Raw genomic sequence first — 17214 nt, 5'->3', positions numbered from 1 at the left:
ATTTTCCTCTTCTGGCTTTTCCTCATGATAATTAATAACAATTATGTGTCAAGTTTTAACACTGTGTTAAGTTTTACATATATTATAACATTTAATCCTCACTACAGCCCTTTCAGATAGGTACTTTTATTATTCTTATCCTAGAGATGAGCAAACTAAAGAAGGGTGATTAATGCCAGGTCACTCAGTTAGTCAGTAACAGAGGTTCATTCACACTCAGCTGGGTTGGAGCTAAAGCCTATGCATTGAACCATTCTGCTCTACTGCTTTTCTTTCTTTCTTTCTTTCTTTTTTTTTTCCTCAAAAGCCTTCACACCTTTGTACCTCTGTCTGTACCTTGCGCTTACAAAATTTCTCTGAGTTTTATTTCTTTTTCCTCGCCTAAATCTTTTGCTTTAGTCCTTTCCATGTCTTGTGGTATCTTTTTCCTTGATCTTACAAATTTCTTTTATTAAAACACCAATCTGGTAAGCCCAGACTTGCCAGTTTAGTCTATAATCAAACAGAAACCCTAGGACATAGCATTTCCTTGACATTGCCTTTATTCACTTTTGTTAAGTTTTTGTTGAATAGTTTTTTCAGATCTCTGTAGATTTCCTATAGAAAAAATTTTTTTTGATGAAAGAGAGTAGAGAAGGAAAGCTTTACTCTGGGCTGCAAGGGGAACCTCTGTAAGGCAAGTTCTAGGTTTAGATTTTTCATTTATTATAATGTTTCACATGCAACTCGAAGGCAAGCCACTTAACTTCCTTTTGACATATTTTAATGTGTGTTTATATAATAAGATAATACTTATTTTGAAACTACTCTGTCTTTTTTAGATTAATGTGTTTTAAGAATAGAAAGCATAACCATTATTCTCATCATTATATTGTATTCGATGGTAATTATCCAACTTGGCTATAAGTGACAGCCAAACAATAACATTGTAGTCTGTTACTGGAGGTTCTATTATCTGTGGAGTCATTTCTAAAGTTATGTAGCGTTGGAAGTCTTTATAACCCACCAGTGTATGAAACCTGGACTGAAATCCTGGCCTGCAGAAGCTGTTTGTCCCTAGGTAAGATAGCAAGTCCTCATTTTTCTCATCAGTAAAATCCAGAGACTTGTACCCTCCTGTTAGGCTGGATTTGAGGACTAAACAAGATAATGTAGTCTGTGTGCTCGGCATGGCTCCTGGCACATAGAAAACGTTCAGAATGTGGTAGCTCCTTTTCACTGTGGCTGCCATATTTGTTGCCATCACAATTTAAAGATCACTAATTCCAATTTAAGAAAGTTACATTTTATAACAGAATTAATCCATTGAATTTAAGAGTTTCCTAAAATGGCATTTTTCCCCCTGTCTGTTTAAACTCAGATTTTGGCTTAAATTCAGTTGTTTTTAAATATAGAAAACTTCCATGATTTCTGAAAGCTCATTTTCCAGGAATATTATTCATGAGGACATTTGAAATTAAGGATAAACTAGCAAGCAGTTGTTGGGATGATTCTGAGATTGACTTACCTCCTCACCTGGTTGTATTAAAATATGCTTAAACATTTTTCTTTTGTCAGGTTGGCAGTAGTAGGAATGGATTGTTCGGGATTGTTTTGCCATTTGTCTTTTTATTTTATTTTTCTTCACTTACTGAAATGGAATTTACACACTTACTGTATGTATTTTGTTACATACATGTTACCTGGAAGAAACAAAGATTAACCAACAGGTTCCTTGTACATATAGCACTGATTTATGAGTTTAGAAATAAATGAAGTTGTTGCTTTAAAGGACTTTCCTCTATCTCTCTCCACCCTGGAAACTAATCATTAGATATGAAAAAGATATAATTGTGTGATAAATAAAGGAGGTTAAGATGTGGGGAATTTGCTAGTATAACATGTTCAGGTTGGGCCATCACAATGCATAGGAACTAAGTTGTACTGAGTTGTACTGAGTACAGTGTACTGAGTTGATGTGATATTCTGATGTGTAGATTCCAACAGTTGCTCTTCTCCCTGAACAAAACTTTTTTTTGGATTAAGAAGACTATGTAGAAAGTGGCATACTCTACAACCAAATATATAGACATTGAGGAAAACGAAATGACTAGAAAAGAAAAACAAAACAAAACAACCAGATTCCCTTTTCAGTGTTTCTTGTAAATGAGTTTTATCCAGTGCTAGTTCTGCTTTATAATTTAAAATATTCATAACCTTGTTTAATAGTATAAATGGTTGTGTTTTAAAATATTAAAAGTGAAGTGATTGAGTCTTCTTTATTCATGTTCTGTTTAATTTTTTTACAATAACATTTACTTCTTTTATAATCCGAAAAAGAAAATTGTTTTATTAAAAAGAACACTGAGGGGTACCTGGGTGGCTCAGTTGGTTGTGTCTGCCTTTGGCCTAGGTAGTGATCCCGGGGTCCTGGAATCAAGCCCCAAGTTGGACTCCCTGCTCAGTGGGGAGTCTGCTTCTCCCTCTCCCTCTGCCCCTCCCCCACCATTTGTGTTCTCTCGCTCTTTCAAATGAATAAATAAAAATCTTTAAAAAGAATTTTGAAAAAAAAGAATGCTATTTTAAAAATATTTTGAGGGGCACCTGGGGTTAAACATCAGACTCTTGATTTTGGTTCAGGTTTTGAGATTGAGCCCACATCAGGCTCTGCACTCAGCATGGAGTCTGCTTGAGATTCTTCCTTTCCCTCTCCCTCTGTCCCTTCTCCTGCTCATGTGTGCTCTCTCTCTCTCTCTCTCAAATAAATAAATAAATCTTTAAAAAAAATAAAAAAATATTTTGACATTTCACAAAACAGTTTTTGTTGATTCTTCAAGTAACATTATCCAATTATGTCTCAATATTACTTTCTTTTGAAGATAGTCTATATAGTTTTTTTTAAGTTTTTAATTCCAGCTACTTAACATAAAGTGTTATATTAGTTTCAGGTGTACAATATAGTGATTCAGCAGTTCCATACATCATCCAGTGCTCATCACAGGTACACTCCTTAACCCCCATCACGTACTTAACCCAGTCTCCACCCTCCTCTTCTGTGTAACCATCAGTTCTCTATAATTAAGAGTCTGTTTTTTGATTTGTCTCACTCATTTTCCCCCTTTGCTCATTTGTTATTTTCTTAAATTCTGCATATGAGTGAGATCATATGGTATTTGTCTTTCTCTGACTTATTTCGTGTAGCATTATACTCTCTAGCTTCATCCATGTTCTTGCAAATGACAAGATTTCATTCTTTTTTATGACTGAATAATATTCCATTATATATATATCACATCTCCTTTATATGTTCACCAATCAGTGGACACTTGGGCTGCTTCCGTATCTTGACTATTGTAAATAATGCTGCTATAAACAGGGGTGCATGTATCCTTTTGAATTAGTGTTTTTGCATTATTTGGGTAAATACCCAGTAGTGCAATTGCTGGATCATAAGGTAGTTCTATTTTTAACTTTTTGAGGAACCTCCATACTGTTTTCCATAGTTGCTGCACCAGTTTGCCTTCTCACCAATAGTGTAAGAAGTTTTCTTTTTCTCGACATTCTTACCAACATCTGTTGTTTTTTGTGTTACTGATTTTAGCCTTTCTGACAGGTGTGAGGTGATAGCTCATTGTAGTTTTGATTTGCATTTCCCTGATGGTAAGTGATGATGAACATCTTCTCATGTGTCTGTTAGCCATCTGGATGTCTTCTTTGGAGAAATATCTGTTCATGTCATTTGCCCATTTTTAACTGGATTATTTGTTTTTTGGGTGTTGTATTAGTTCTTTATATATTTTGGATACTAACCCCTTATGAGATATGTCATTTGCAAATATCTTCTTCCATTCCAGGTTGTCTTTTAATTTTGTTGATTGTTTCCTTTGCTGTGTAGAAGCTTTTTATTTTGATGTAGTTCCAATAATTTATTTTTATTTTTATTTCCCTTGCCTTGGGGATCTAGCTAGAAAAAAGTTGCTATGGCCAGTGTCAGAGACATTACTGCCTGTGTTCTCTTCTAGGATTTTTATGGTTTCAGGTTTCATATTTGGTTTTTAATCCATTTTGAGTTTACTTTTGTGTATGGTGTAAGAAAGTGGTCCAGTTTCATTCTTTTGCATATTGCTGTCCAGTTTTCCCAACACCATTTGTTGAAGAGACTGTCTTTTTCCCATTGGATATTCTCTCCTGCTTTGTTGGAGATTAATTGACCATATAGTTGTGGATTCATTTCTGGGTTTTCTATTCTGTAATGTTGATCTGTGTCTATTTTTGTGCCTATACTGTACTTTTTTGATTAACACAGTTTTGTAATATAACTAGAAGTCCAGAATTGTGATGCCTCCAGCTTTACTTTTCTTTCTCAAGATTGCTTTGGCTATTCAGGGTGTTTTGTGTTTCCATGCAAATTTTAGAATTGTTTGTTCTGTGAAAAATGCTCTTGGTATTTTGATAGGGATTTCATTAAGTGCAAAGATTGCTTTGGGTAGTGTAGACATTTTAACAATATTTGTTTTTCTAATCCATGAGCATGGAATATCTTTCCATTTCTTTAAGATAGTCCATATAGTTTTCTGATTTCTGTAATATTTACTTCAGAGAAAATTTTCTGAGAAATTTGATGCAATATTAGATATTCTTGAGTTATTTTTGCTTCAACACAATGAATACAAATGTATCTTTGAATGCAGTGTGGACTAATGCAATGAATGCATTGCAGCAAGAAATGACCAGTGCAGGGCGCCTGGGTGGCTCAGTTGGTTAAGCGACTGCCTTCAGCTCAGGTCATGATTCTGGAGTCCCGGGATCGAGTCCCACATTGGGCTCCCTGCTCAGCAGGGAGTCTGCTTCTCCCTCTGACCCTCTCCCCTCTCATGCTCTCTCTCTATCTCATTCTCTCTCTCAAATAAATAAAAAATCTTAAAAAAAAAAAAATGACCAGTGCACTTGTCTGAGGTTATACGAGACGCAAACAGTTGTTCATGTATAAACTCTGTAAAATACAACTGTAAAACATTTACTTTACTTATGTTCCTAAGAGAGTTTCGAGTTTAAAATAGATATTGTTAGGTTGTACATTTTATACTAATAGCCTCTTCACGTTATTTTGTTTACTCTTTCAGGAATTTTATAATTAAAAATATTAAATTGGTAAAATTGATATTGTAAGTGACAGATTGGGGAAGATTAAAAGAATTTCTGAAAAAGGAGGTAAAAAATCCTGAAAATCCTTGTTTAATGTTTTAGTATATTTAAATCTAATTTAAATTAAATTATATTTGGATTTTTCTTATATTTATTATTTTGGCAAGGAAAGGATTCAAATTTTGGTTTTTGGAATTGCTTGAAGTTATCAATTTTAAAATAGATCATAGTTTCCTGTTCCTAAGAAAATAACTTCTGTATCATGTATACCTAGGTTTAAATGTAATTTGTATTGAAATTAAAAATTACAGTGAGATAGACATTTGATATTTTTCTCTTTTCAAATAGATTTTGAGGAAAACATAACATCCCAAGGATTAGTTTTCTCTCACTCGCTACTTCTCTTGTCCCAAGGTAATTTTTTAAAAAATGTATTACATCTCCAAGATCTTAAAACTTTACTGGATTTCTAGGTATTTTTATTTGGAAAGAAATCTGGAAAAGTTTGAAGATTTGTATTTGTGATGTCATGTTACTAAAAAGGTCTTGTGATGGCTTCTGTTATTTCAGTCATCAATTTCATGTATCAGCCTTTTTTCTAAATGTGATTTAACACAATTGAACAGACTTAATATTTATTAGAGGACTATATTGGGATTTACTTTTGTAAATCTTGAAGTCCAGGACATCCATTGGTAGTATAGGGACAAATAAAGGTGTGTGTGTGGGGGTGGTGGGGGGGGCAGGGGGTTGTTTTAATGCTTTTACCACATTACAAATTTAGGGTAAAAAATCCCGGCATTTTTGATGTGCAGTCATTGTAGCGTGTTTAATCACTTTTGCAATAATTAAAGGTATACATCTTCTATAGAAAACATTAGGATTTGAAGCAATGTTCTTGAGCAAGATTACCATGATGGGATATAGTCAAATGATTCGGTGTACCACGAGGAAAATGGAGACAAGTATGTGCCTCTCCTATCAAATCTGAGGATTAAGAAATTGTTAGAAAAGACTTCAAGTTAAAATTTGAAAAAAACTTAAAATGCTTTTGAACATGTGTAATACATTTGACATTATGAATTAGATGTATTCTAAAAGCTTCTGTGAGTAAGCACTATCTCATTTCACATATAGAAATCTGAGATAAGATTTTTAAGTGACACTAACAAGATCGTATAGCAAGACAGACATACTAGTGAGCATATATCTTTGTCTGTGATAAGGCTCTTGAATAATGTATTTATGGATGGCTGGTGGTTGAATGACCTGACCCTTCTTCCTTGAGTAGAAAATGAATTAATTTAGTTGATACAGGAAAAATTCTATGTGAAATTTTAACTTTTAACTTACGAAGTAGGAATAATGACCTTAAAATTAACTGTATGTTGCAGATGAGATTTTGAGATCGTAGAAAATGTCAATAAGATGTATTATTAGCACTGCTCATTGTTTTGATATTTCTTAAAACAATTTCTAGTCCATAGAGGGTAATGAAAATTTACATCTTTTTAAAAACACAACAGTCAGGGGCACCTGGGTGGCTCAGTCAGTTAGGTGTCTGCCTTCAGCTCAGGTCATGATCCCAGGGTCCTGGGATTGAGCCCCGCATGGGCCTCTCTGCTCAGCAGGGAGCCTACTTCTCCCTGTACCTCTGCCTGCCACTCTGCCTATTTGTGATCCCTCTCTCTCTCCCTCTTTGTCAAATAAATAAATAAAATAACAAAAAACAACCAGAAAGACAAAAAACAAAAAAACCCCACAACAATCATCTGCTAAATATATTAAGAGATATATAGGCTGAATTGAATAACATTAGCTGTATATTTAAAGCACTGGAATGATGAAGAACTGTCAAAAATCACACTATCTTTACGTAAAACTACTTTTGAAAAGTAAACATGTCATAGCCATGCATTTTATATTCTGAATGTTCTTTTTTTTTTTAAGATTTTATTTATTTATTTGACAGAGAGAGAGATAGCGAGAGCAGGAACACAAGCAGGGAGAGTGGGAGAGGGAGAAGCAGGCTTCCCGCGGAGCAGGGAGCCCAATGCAGGGCTCGATCCCAGGACCCTAGGATCATGACCTGAGCCGAAGGCAGATGCTTAATGACTGAGCCACCCAGGCACCCCATATTCTGAATGTTCTTTGTAATGGATTTGCAGTATGGTTGAAGTCATCATAGGATGGGTTTTTCTGAAGCATTATGGTGGAAAAGGTTTTGACATTTCTGGCTATAGTGTTTTATATATGTTTTGTGTTTAGTATATAAAATAATACCCAGGAAATCAGAGATCAGTCTGAATCAATGATGTTTTATTTTATTTTATTTTTAAAGATTTATTTATTTATTTGAGAGAGAGAACACGTGCAAGTGGGAGGGGCAGAGGGAGAGAGAATCTCAACCAGACTTTGCGCTGAGCATGGAGCCCAGTGCGTGGCTCTGTCCTATGACCCTGAGATCACAACCTGAGTCGAAAACAAGAGTTGGATGCTTAACTGACTGACCCACTCAGGCATCCCATGAATCAGTGACATTTTAAATAAAACCCTTCTAATATATGATTCAGTTTTATTTCAGTGAAATAAAAATGGTTACAGAAAAATTAAAGGAACTCAATTTAGTCTAACACAGGATTGTCTTATAAATGTGCTTAGATGGAACATTTCCTTAGTTTCTAGTATATGCAGCAACTGAAGTAAATAAATTCAACTCAGTTATTTGAAAAGTTTATTCTCTTACAAATTTAAAATTTCTGTGATTGATTGTTACTACTTAATTTATAGTACTAATTAAAATGACTTACAAGGTAAGTCATTGCATAATACAAATTTTTGAAATCTTAATTTGCATTCCATATCGACAAATTAGGACAATGAATATTTATGGATTGTGTTTTATGTGCAGAGTATAAATTGTGGTTTGTAATACTCCTGGTCCTAGGTCCAAAGAATAACTTATTGAATTGTGGGAAGCAAGCAAGAGGGCAGAGCATCTAATTTCCAGGATTTGAGGGAGAGTTTGCGGAAAACTCTTAGGAACAGTACAATAGATTGAGGAATTAAAGGGACAGGTGCATTTATTTGTTTATTAGAGCATGAGCAGGGTGAGAGGCAAGCGGACTCCTTCATGCAGGGCTTGATCCCAGGACCCCAAGATCATGACCTGAGCCGAAGTCAGATGCTTAATCGACTGAGCCTCCCAGGTGCCCTGGACCGGTGCAATTAAAAAGATGAACTGACCTAAATATTTGGCCACATGTTTAGATTCTGAAGTCTCAGAGGATACCTTGGGATATTTGAGAAGTTATTAAAGTGAAAGGAAGGGCAGTGTTCAATATTCAACACAATACAAAAACATTATGGGGAAACTTCGAGATGCAGTATATTACAAAGAAAATGTTCTTTTATATGGGGTTAAATCTGATTAGAGTAAAATAGTTTAGATGTAAAGTATAAGCTTTGAGACCAGGACAAAAACATTAACATGGGTCGATAGAACTTGAGGGATTGCACATGGGACACATTCTATCAACTCAAGCATCATCCTAGACCACTACTTCTTAGATTTGTTTTTTTCTAATATTTGTCACCTGATTATAGGTGAATCTCTCTTTATGATGGCTGTCTTTATGACAGGTGGGTTTTAACTTGTCTGTCATTCAAGCTAATCAAATGATGTGGACCTGATATTTATTTATTCATTCTTTATTAGGTTGTTACTATATTTGAGGGACTATACTAAATTCTATGCAAGATGATGAGATTTATAAGTAAAACAAATTTTCAGTTCTCCAAGAGCATATAGACTATTAGGAGATACATGGACTACATATGGATAACTATAGTATAAGATAGGAGTTGACAAATTAAAGCCCACTGCCTACTATTGTTAATAAAGTTTTATTGAAACATAGCTGTGCCCATTCATTTATATGTTGCCTGTGACTGCTTTTGTACCATAATGGCAGGGTTAAGTTATTGTGACAGAGATTGAATGTCTTACAAAACCTAAAATATTTACTGTCTGACCCTTTCAGAAAAAAATTTCCTGACATCTAGTATAAGACATTATAAATACTTTTTATATGGTATGCACATAGTAATAGAATATTGTACTTTTATAATTGCTAGGGAGCCCATAAGGATGATTGCTAGTTTCAACCTGATTCATCCAGACATCAGGAAAATTTCTAACATGTGGATAAAATGCTAGATCCAACTAATGGTGTTTTAAACTAAGATATCAGAAAGTTTTGGCTTTTCTCAAGTTTAGTCAGCTGGGCTAGAAAATGAATGATCTCAACATTTATGTTGAAGATATACTTCTTCGATAAGAATAAAAACAAACACTTATATATGCTTTTTATGCATTAGGTACTGTTCCAAGTCACTGAGGTAGGAGAGCCATTATTTGAATCTATATAGTCTAGCTGAAAACCTCAATAATTTATTTGTCATATATTTTCTATCAAAAATGAATAGGAATATTACTTGGCCATAAAAAAGAATGATATCTTGCCATTGGCAACAACATGGATGGATCTAGAGGGTAAAATGCTAAGTGAAATAAACAGAGAAAGACAGATACCATATGATTTCACTCATGTGGAACTTAAGATAAAAACAAACAAGCAAAGAGAAAAGGCAAACCAATAAACAGACTCTTAACTATAGAGAACAAACTGATAGTTACAAGGGAAGTTAGTGGGGGGGATTAGAGAGTACACTTAATCATGATGAGCACTGAGTAATGTATAGAATTGTTGAATCACTATATTGTATACCTGAAACTAATATAAGACTATATGTTGGGGCACCTGGGTGGCACAGTCAGTTGAGCGTCTGACTCTCGGTTTTGGCTAAAGTTGTGATGCTCAGGGTCATGGGATTGAGCGCCGTGCTCAGTATGGAGTCTGCTTGGGTTTCTCTCTCTCTCTCCCTCTGCCTTCTGCCCCTGCTTGCACATGCTTTCTCTTTCTCTCTCTCCAAAATAAATAAATCTTAAAAAAAAAAGACCATATGTTAACTATACAGAAATTAAAATTAAAAACAATATAAATACTAAAGAAACCAAATGAATAAAGAAAAAAAACAAAACCAAAACCAGACTCTTAAATATAGAGAACAAACTGGTGGTTACCAGAAAGGAGGCGGGTGGGGGGATGGGTGAAAGGCAAAGGGGTGAAAGAGCACACTTAGCCTGTGATGAGCACTAAATAATGTTTAGAATTTTTTAATCACTATATGGTACACCCAAAACTAACAACACTGTATGTTAATTATAGTGGAATTAAAAATAAATAATTTTTTAAATGAATAGGATAATTTCACATAAAGCTGAATAATAATAACAGCAAATTATCAGGTTTCCATTAGTTTGATTTTAAGTGAAAGCTCTCTAAAGGATCATTGGGTCTTCTTGCCTTTTCCAGAGGAGTCAGTGGATGGCAGGTTCCTAAAAGAAGACCTCAGGGATTTCCTACAGAGTTAATTTGAGTGTTAGGATATGGTCTGTATTTCTTCATATATTCAGCAACTTGCCTTTCCATAATTCTGCCTCTTAATTCTTATCCCTTTTATGTAATTAATTTCCCCTTTTCATCCTCAAGGTTTATTTTAGGTTTTATTTTTAATTTTTAAAGAAGTCATCTTCTTAAGGAAATACAGGGAATACATAAAAGGACAAAAAAGAGAATAAATCACCCATAATTCCATTATTTGTATATAATTAGAGCAACTTTTCAGTTTTTTTTTTCTCCATTCCATTTTTCACTATGGATTAGGATTTTTTCATTGTGAAGGATTTTTTTTAATCCACTGTGCTTTTTTTTTTAAAAGATTTTATTTATTTATTTATTTTAGAGAGGAAAAGTGAGAATCGGGGGGAGGAGCAGAGGGAGAGGGACAAAGGGGGCCCAGTGCAGGGCTGGATCCGACGACCCTGAGATCATGACCTGAGCCAAAATCAAGAGTCGGCCACTTAACCGACTGGGCCACCGAGGTGCAGCTCTATGATAAGGATTTTTAAATGTATTTATTAATTTATTCATCTTAAGCATTATTCCACGTTATTGCGTACTCTTAACAAGCATCTTTATATTCAAGTGAAACGTCGTCTGTATTTAGTATTATTTTCCTACAGTTTTTAAGAAAGAGAAATACTGAGTCAAACTGTGTAAGATATTTTAAGATTATTTGCATATATTGCCAGTTGCTTTTCAAAGGGAGTGAGCCAGTTTTTCTTCACACCAATAACTATCAAACTAGGTTGTTTCACTACAAACTTGCCAGCAGCAATTCTACATTAACAAGTAAATTAAGGTAATTAATTTTTCACTTTATTGCCTCCTAGTCCCTATTAGAGGTTGCTTTGTTAATGAGGTTTTTTATGGTATTTTTCTTCTCTACTTAAAAACAAAAAAAGTAACCAGGGTCTGCTCAGCCACATTTAAACCAAAGTGTCCAAATTCTTTATTTCAAATATTTGAGCTCAGATCATCTTCTCACTTTTATTAGCTTACCGTTTACTTTGTGCTTCTGCTTTGTTAAGACAAAACACTGAATTCTGTCAATGCTGTTTTCCCATTGTTGGTGCTATTATCAGCATTGCCTCTTTCTTTGTATGCTGTGTGTGCTAAATGACCACTTATATAGTGGAGTTTGAGAAAGATTTAGAACATTTTTTCCATTGTACTCTTCATCCTCTAGCAGTAATAACCCTACTGGCCTCTCTCATTTTAGGGGAGGATCTTTTTATAATTGGAGACTTTCGAACCCTGTGTCCTTGGAATGTATGTGGACATCAAGACTTCAGCTCTTAAGGGCTGAGAACCCCAGGCCTAGTTTTGATACTAAGGATTTCCCTAAAAACCATGGGTATAGTTTGTGGTAAGCAATTGAGTGGCTTTTTTCACTTTGGAGAAGTCAAACCTGGGGTGGATGTCTAAGTAGCAGGGGATGCTTATAAGTCTTTTCTCCTCATTGTGTTTTTTACATCTGTTTCTTCAGAGTGTTTTGTATATAATGATTATTTGTTGTGCTGAGTGTAAAGTACTCTCTATATAGTAAGTCATGTATTTTTTAGTGGAATGGAATGAAATTGTCCAGATTAACTGTATTTTTGGGTCTCTCCCCTTTTCCTGCCCAACTCAGTTGATGACATGGTTGGACTGAAGATTACTTCAAAATCTTTGCCCTCTCTGCCCTTCTAGTAGAGTGTAAATGGGGAAGCTATGGAAAAGAGTATATTATACGAGTTGAAAGATTATTTAATACAGGTATCATTTAATATAGGTATCCACTCTAATTTAATTCTTCCTTCCACGGTCAGCATTCAGTAGACTTAAAGGCTTTGAATATGTGTTTTTAAGGAGGATGAATGTACTTTGCAGTAGCTTTGGATTTGTGATAACTTTTATTATATTCAGCTGAAATGAATCTCTTTCTGATTTCTTCCCACCATAATTATATAGAAAGAATTAGGGGCATCTGGGTGGCTCAGTCAGTTAAGTGTCTGCCTTCAGCTCAGGTCATAATCCCGGGGTCCTGGGATTGAGCCCCACATTGGGCTCCCTGCTCATTGGGGAACCTGCTTCTCCCTCTCTCTCTGCCCCTCTGCCCCCATTTGTGCTCATGTGCTTGCACACGCTCTCTCTCTCAAATAAATTAAATCTTTTTTAAAAAAAATTAAAATTTCTAGTTTGCCCAAGAACCTTCTGTATCCATTAGTAGAACTGTTGTTTCTTAGAAAAGTCTTCTCTTACTCTAGAACCATTCATTACTCGTAAAATACTGTTTTGAAGCTCATCACCAGCTTTTCCCTGAATGTGCTCCAATACATCCTTCTTTAAATGGTGCTCCGAGCTGAATATAATGTTCTGTATGTGATATGACCATTAACAAAAGACAATGGGGTTTTCATTCTTCCTTCATTTATATAACATACTGCTATTTATTCAGCACAGAAATTAGGTACCTTTGGTAGTTATATTTTATCACTTAACATATTGAGTTTATTTTCAATAAACCCTTAAGTCTTTTTCAACCTGCTTAATTATATGTTCCTTCTTCTTACATGTACAATAGTTTGTGGGTTTTTTAAAAGCACAATTTTATCTTTATCTCCTTTAAGTTTCATCTCGTTAGAGTTTGGCTCAGTTGTTCCAGCCTTTTAAAAACTTCATTGTATCTTCCAATGTATTCATTAAACTTTTGCCGTCTGCAGATGTGATGAACATTTTTAATGTGTAACTCCGGATAATTGATATTTAAAAATCAAACAGTCTCAAACTATATTGGTCATGGGTCCCCAAAACTACTCCCAGGTTTGGTGATTTGTTGGAAGGACTCATAAGATTTAGCATATGGTTGTACTCATGGCTAAGATTTATTACAGCAAAAGGATACAAAGTAAAACTAGCAGAGGGAACCAGACAGAAGCATTTGTGAGTCTTCTCCCAGTAGATCACAGCACACACTTCATTCCTCCAGTGAGCTGTGACAACATGCACAAATTATCGTGTACCAGTGAAGCTCATTAGAGATTCAGCGCTCTAGGATTTTATTGGAGACTGGTCATGTAGGCACCCTCTGCCTTGTGCCAACCAAAATTTCAGACTTCCAGAAAGAAGGCAGATATTTAGCATCAACCATTTTGTTTGCACAAACAGTCCAGGCATGGTCATTTAGGTAAAGTTTTATATCATGGTGGGAAACTGTTTATCAGCCACATTCCCAGAAGCCAACCAAGGGCCAGCCTTGCAAGGAGGCAGTTCCATGGATAGACAGTCTCAGGCCTGCTATATTAACTCTTTTCTATACATTATGTTATGTTGACATTTGCTAGAATATATGTATAGTGTAGGTTTTTTACGATCTTGGTGGGATATAGTCTTAGAATATATACCAAGGGGAGTCATTCAATTCTTTTCATGCTCATAGAAATAACTTTGAACATGGTACTTTTTGATGAGGTTAGACTTGTCATTTTTACATATAACCAGTAGACCTTTCATCTGAAATACTTTACCACTTATGTTGATTTCTTCTAAACAACAGTTTCAGTTATATAATTTGATAAGAATATTGGGGCGGTTGTTAAGCATCTGCTTCAGCTCAGGTCATGATCCCAGGGCCCTGGGACTACTGAGCCCTGCATCAGGCTCCTTGCTCAGGGGGAAGCCTTCTTCTCTTCCCACTCCCCTTGCTTGTGTTCCCTCTCTCACTGTGTCTCTCTCTGTCAAATAAATAAAGAAATAAAATCTTTTTTATAAAAAAATATTTAACATTTGTATCTCCTTTTTCCTCTTGATTACTCATTATAAAATATTTACTGATTTTGTAGATTCCAGACTTCCAAATGGCTCAATTGTAAAGGTGCTATACAACTTATAGAACCTAATTTTTCTCTTAATTTTTATATTTATTTTAAAATAAATGTTTTATGTTTATGATTGTGTAAGGTTGAGAAGAGAATTAGTAATAACAACAAATCACAATTTGGAAAAGAAACAACTAAATCTTCATAATTTAAATTTCATGACCTATGATGTCCTATTTAAGTTGATGCAGAAAGATACTGTTTATTTTAGAACATCAGGGCAGAAAACTTTTTTCACTGTGTGAGAAGTACTTGATTTGATGTAATACAAATAGATATTTTGGACTTGTCTAAAAAAATATGTTTTTTTCTAAGCTTATACTATATATTGAATTATACATTTTTAAAAGGCCAGGAAAAAACTGTAAGTCCTTCTGCTTGTCCATTTAACAAATCAAATATAATTTAATATTTGATTATTTGATACCATTTACTCTAAGAAATTTTATCATTTGTATTCTGAAACTACATTTAAAATATAGAAAGATTTTAATACATATATCTTTAACATTTGGAATATATTTTGCAGGGGATTTTTAAGAATGCCTTTCAGTGGAAATTTTTAAGAAGATGAAAGATAATGACCTTTGGAGTTTTTATTTAAGTGCAGTTCTGCCCAAGGACAAATGAATGATTGGATGACATTTAAAAATGATCCTTACAGAGATACAATTTTGTGATGCTCTCCCCATCCCTAATTTACTGTTTTCTTTGAATATTTCCACAGAAAGCTCATCCATTCTCAGGGATTGAACTACCGTCCTTTTACTAATGATCTGAAATGGAGCTGTCTAAATCTGGCCTTGTACCTGTACTCAGTCAAATGTATCCAGCCTTCCTGTTCTGAATTTCTCATAAAAATTGAAACCCAAAGAGTTATATGGGCAATTCATTACTGCCAGCTTCAACTGACCATTTCTGTTTTGTTTTCTTGTTAATTTCACTGGTACCAGTATTTTCCTAGATTTCCAGCTCACCATCTGTGTATTTAACTAACGCTCATTTTTTAAATTTATTTTTTATTTTTTTAAAAAGTTATATTTTTAAATTTTAATTTAATAAATGCTCATTGAAAAATGACCACCAGACCTTTTTTCTTCTCCTTCTCTTCCCATTTCATTTCATTCAAAATCCAATATGTACTGATTCTTTTTTTTGGTACTGATTCTCTCTACTGCCTTTTAAGATACCTTTTCTGAGTAACCACTTTGATCACTTGTTTCAGTCTTCTTGTATAGTTTTATCAGATTCTTTAAAAAAATATTTATTTATTTAAATAATCTGTACACCCAGCATGGGGCTCAAACTCGCGACCCTGAGGTCAAGAGTTGCTCACTCTTCCAACTGAGCCAGCTGAGCATCCCTAGTTTTATTATATTCTTACTGTACTTTGAGTCATAGGAGTTTTAGGTTAACTGATAATTTATGGACACAGCCTTTATCCCTAAGAATCCTTTCATAACTAGTAAAGTGGCCTCTTCAATTGTTGGACAGCTCTGTGACTTAGAAGATGCTTCCTAATTGTGAATCCAATTCTTCTTTGTTGAAATGTCCACTATTTTGATCCTTTTTCTCTCAGGAGAAAAAGAGAAATAAGTCATCTCCCTTTTTGACATGACTCTTCTAATATATGCAAATTGCTTTTATATCTTCCTTCTCTTCCCAGATTGAGCATCTTTATTTCCCCACACTTTGCTCATTTAGTTCATTCAGTAACTATTTATTGAGCACCTCTTATGTACAAGTCACTACTTGAAATACTTGGAATATGGTGATAAACACAAATGGTTAGCTCTCTTTTCTCATAAGGCTTATGTCAAAATAGAGGTAAACAAAAAGTATTTCAAATTAAGACACCCAACAAGTAAAAAATAAGATAACTTTAGATTTTAATAAATGCCATGAAGAAAATTAAACGGTTATAGGATAGGGAGGGCATGGGGATGGGAGGCTACTTCTCCATTTAATTTGGTTTTCAAATATCCCATCATCTTGGTTGGTCCACTACAACAACATACTTGGGCTTTGGCACTTTTCAAATCCCTGTAACAATGGACTTCTGACCTGTTAATGTCCTCTCTGTACATAGGAAGGTGGAGGCTTCTTAATTATAGGTGAGATAGAGCTATTTGGACTATCATATCAGTTAAGGCCACTATTAAAAAGGAAGACACAGAAATTTATAACTTTAGGGTAACTGTTGAACTTAAACATAGTATTCTCTGGCTTAATATGAGCTTTCATAGTACAACAAGACTAGTAGTTGCTGTATCTAGGCAATGTGCTTCCATTAGTGCAGTCTCAGGCTTATCTGTTTGAACAGCAGTGTTACCCTAGCTTTGTAGTGAACTTTTTCAAGTCTGTTGTTTTTGAACTATTTTTCAACCAGATCTTTTCTATTCTGAACTTGGAAAATCAATTTCTTGACCTTTATTGCAGGGTTTTACAGTCACTCCTATAAAATTTAATCTCACTTAGTGGCCCTTCCTTCTAATTTTATGTGATCTTTTTGAATCATGTTATAGATTTGAAAAGCTTACCCTCTCTGTTGTCTTTCAAGTCAGAAATAATGACTTAATGACTTAAATAGAAGAGTACCAAGAACAGAACTTAGCAAAAGTCTCCTTCAAATGGATTTTGCTTTATTTAATTAGCACATTTTGAATATGGCTGTATATCTGTCTCTAGCTCTACCTAATATCTGG

The 17214-nt window shown here is 34.5% G+C and overlaps 1 protein-coding gene across 5 annotated transcripts in view; it reads left to right on the top strand.

Annotated features, from left to right (window-relative positions):
* The window catches only part of RABGAP1L (RAB GTPase activating protein 1 like), a 758983-nt gene that overhangs the window by 269466 nt on the left and 472303 nt on the right, over positions 1-17214 (top strand). The window lies entirely within an intron of this gene.

Source organism: Zalophus californianus, chromosome 10 (genome assembly GCF_009762305.2).
Source record: "Zalophus californianus isolate mZalCal1 chromosome 10, mZalCal1.pri.v2, whole genome shotgun sequence".
NCBI classification, from domain to species: domain Eukaryota; kingdom Metazoa; phylum Chordata; class Mammalia; order Carnivora; family Otariidae; genus Zalophus; species Zalophus californianus.
The sequence above is the reverse complement of the archived record's forward strand: the minus strand, read 5'-3'. Positions and strand labels throughout refer to the sequence as shown.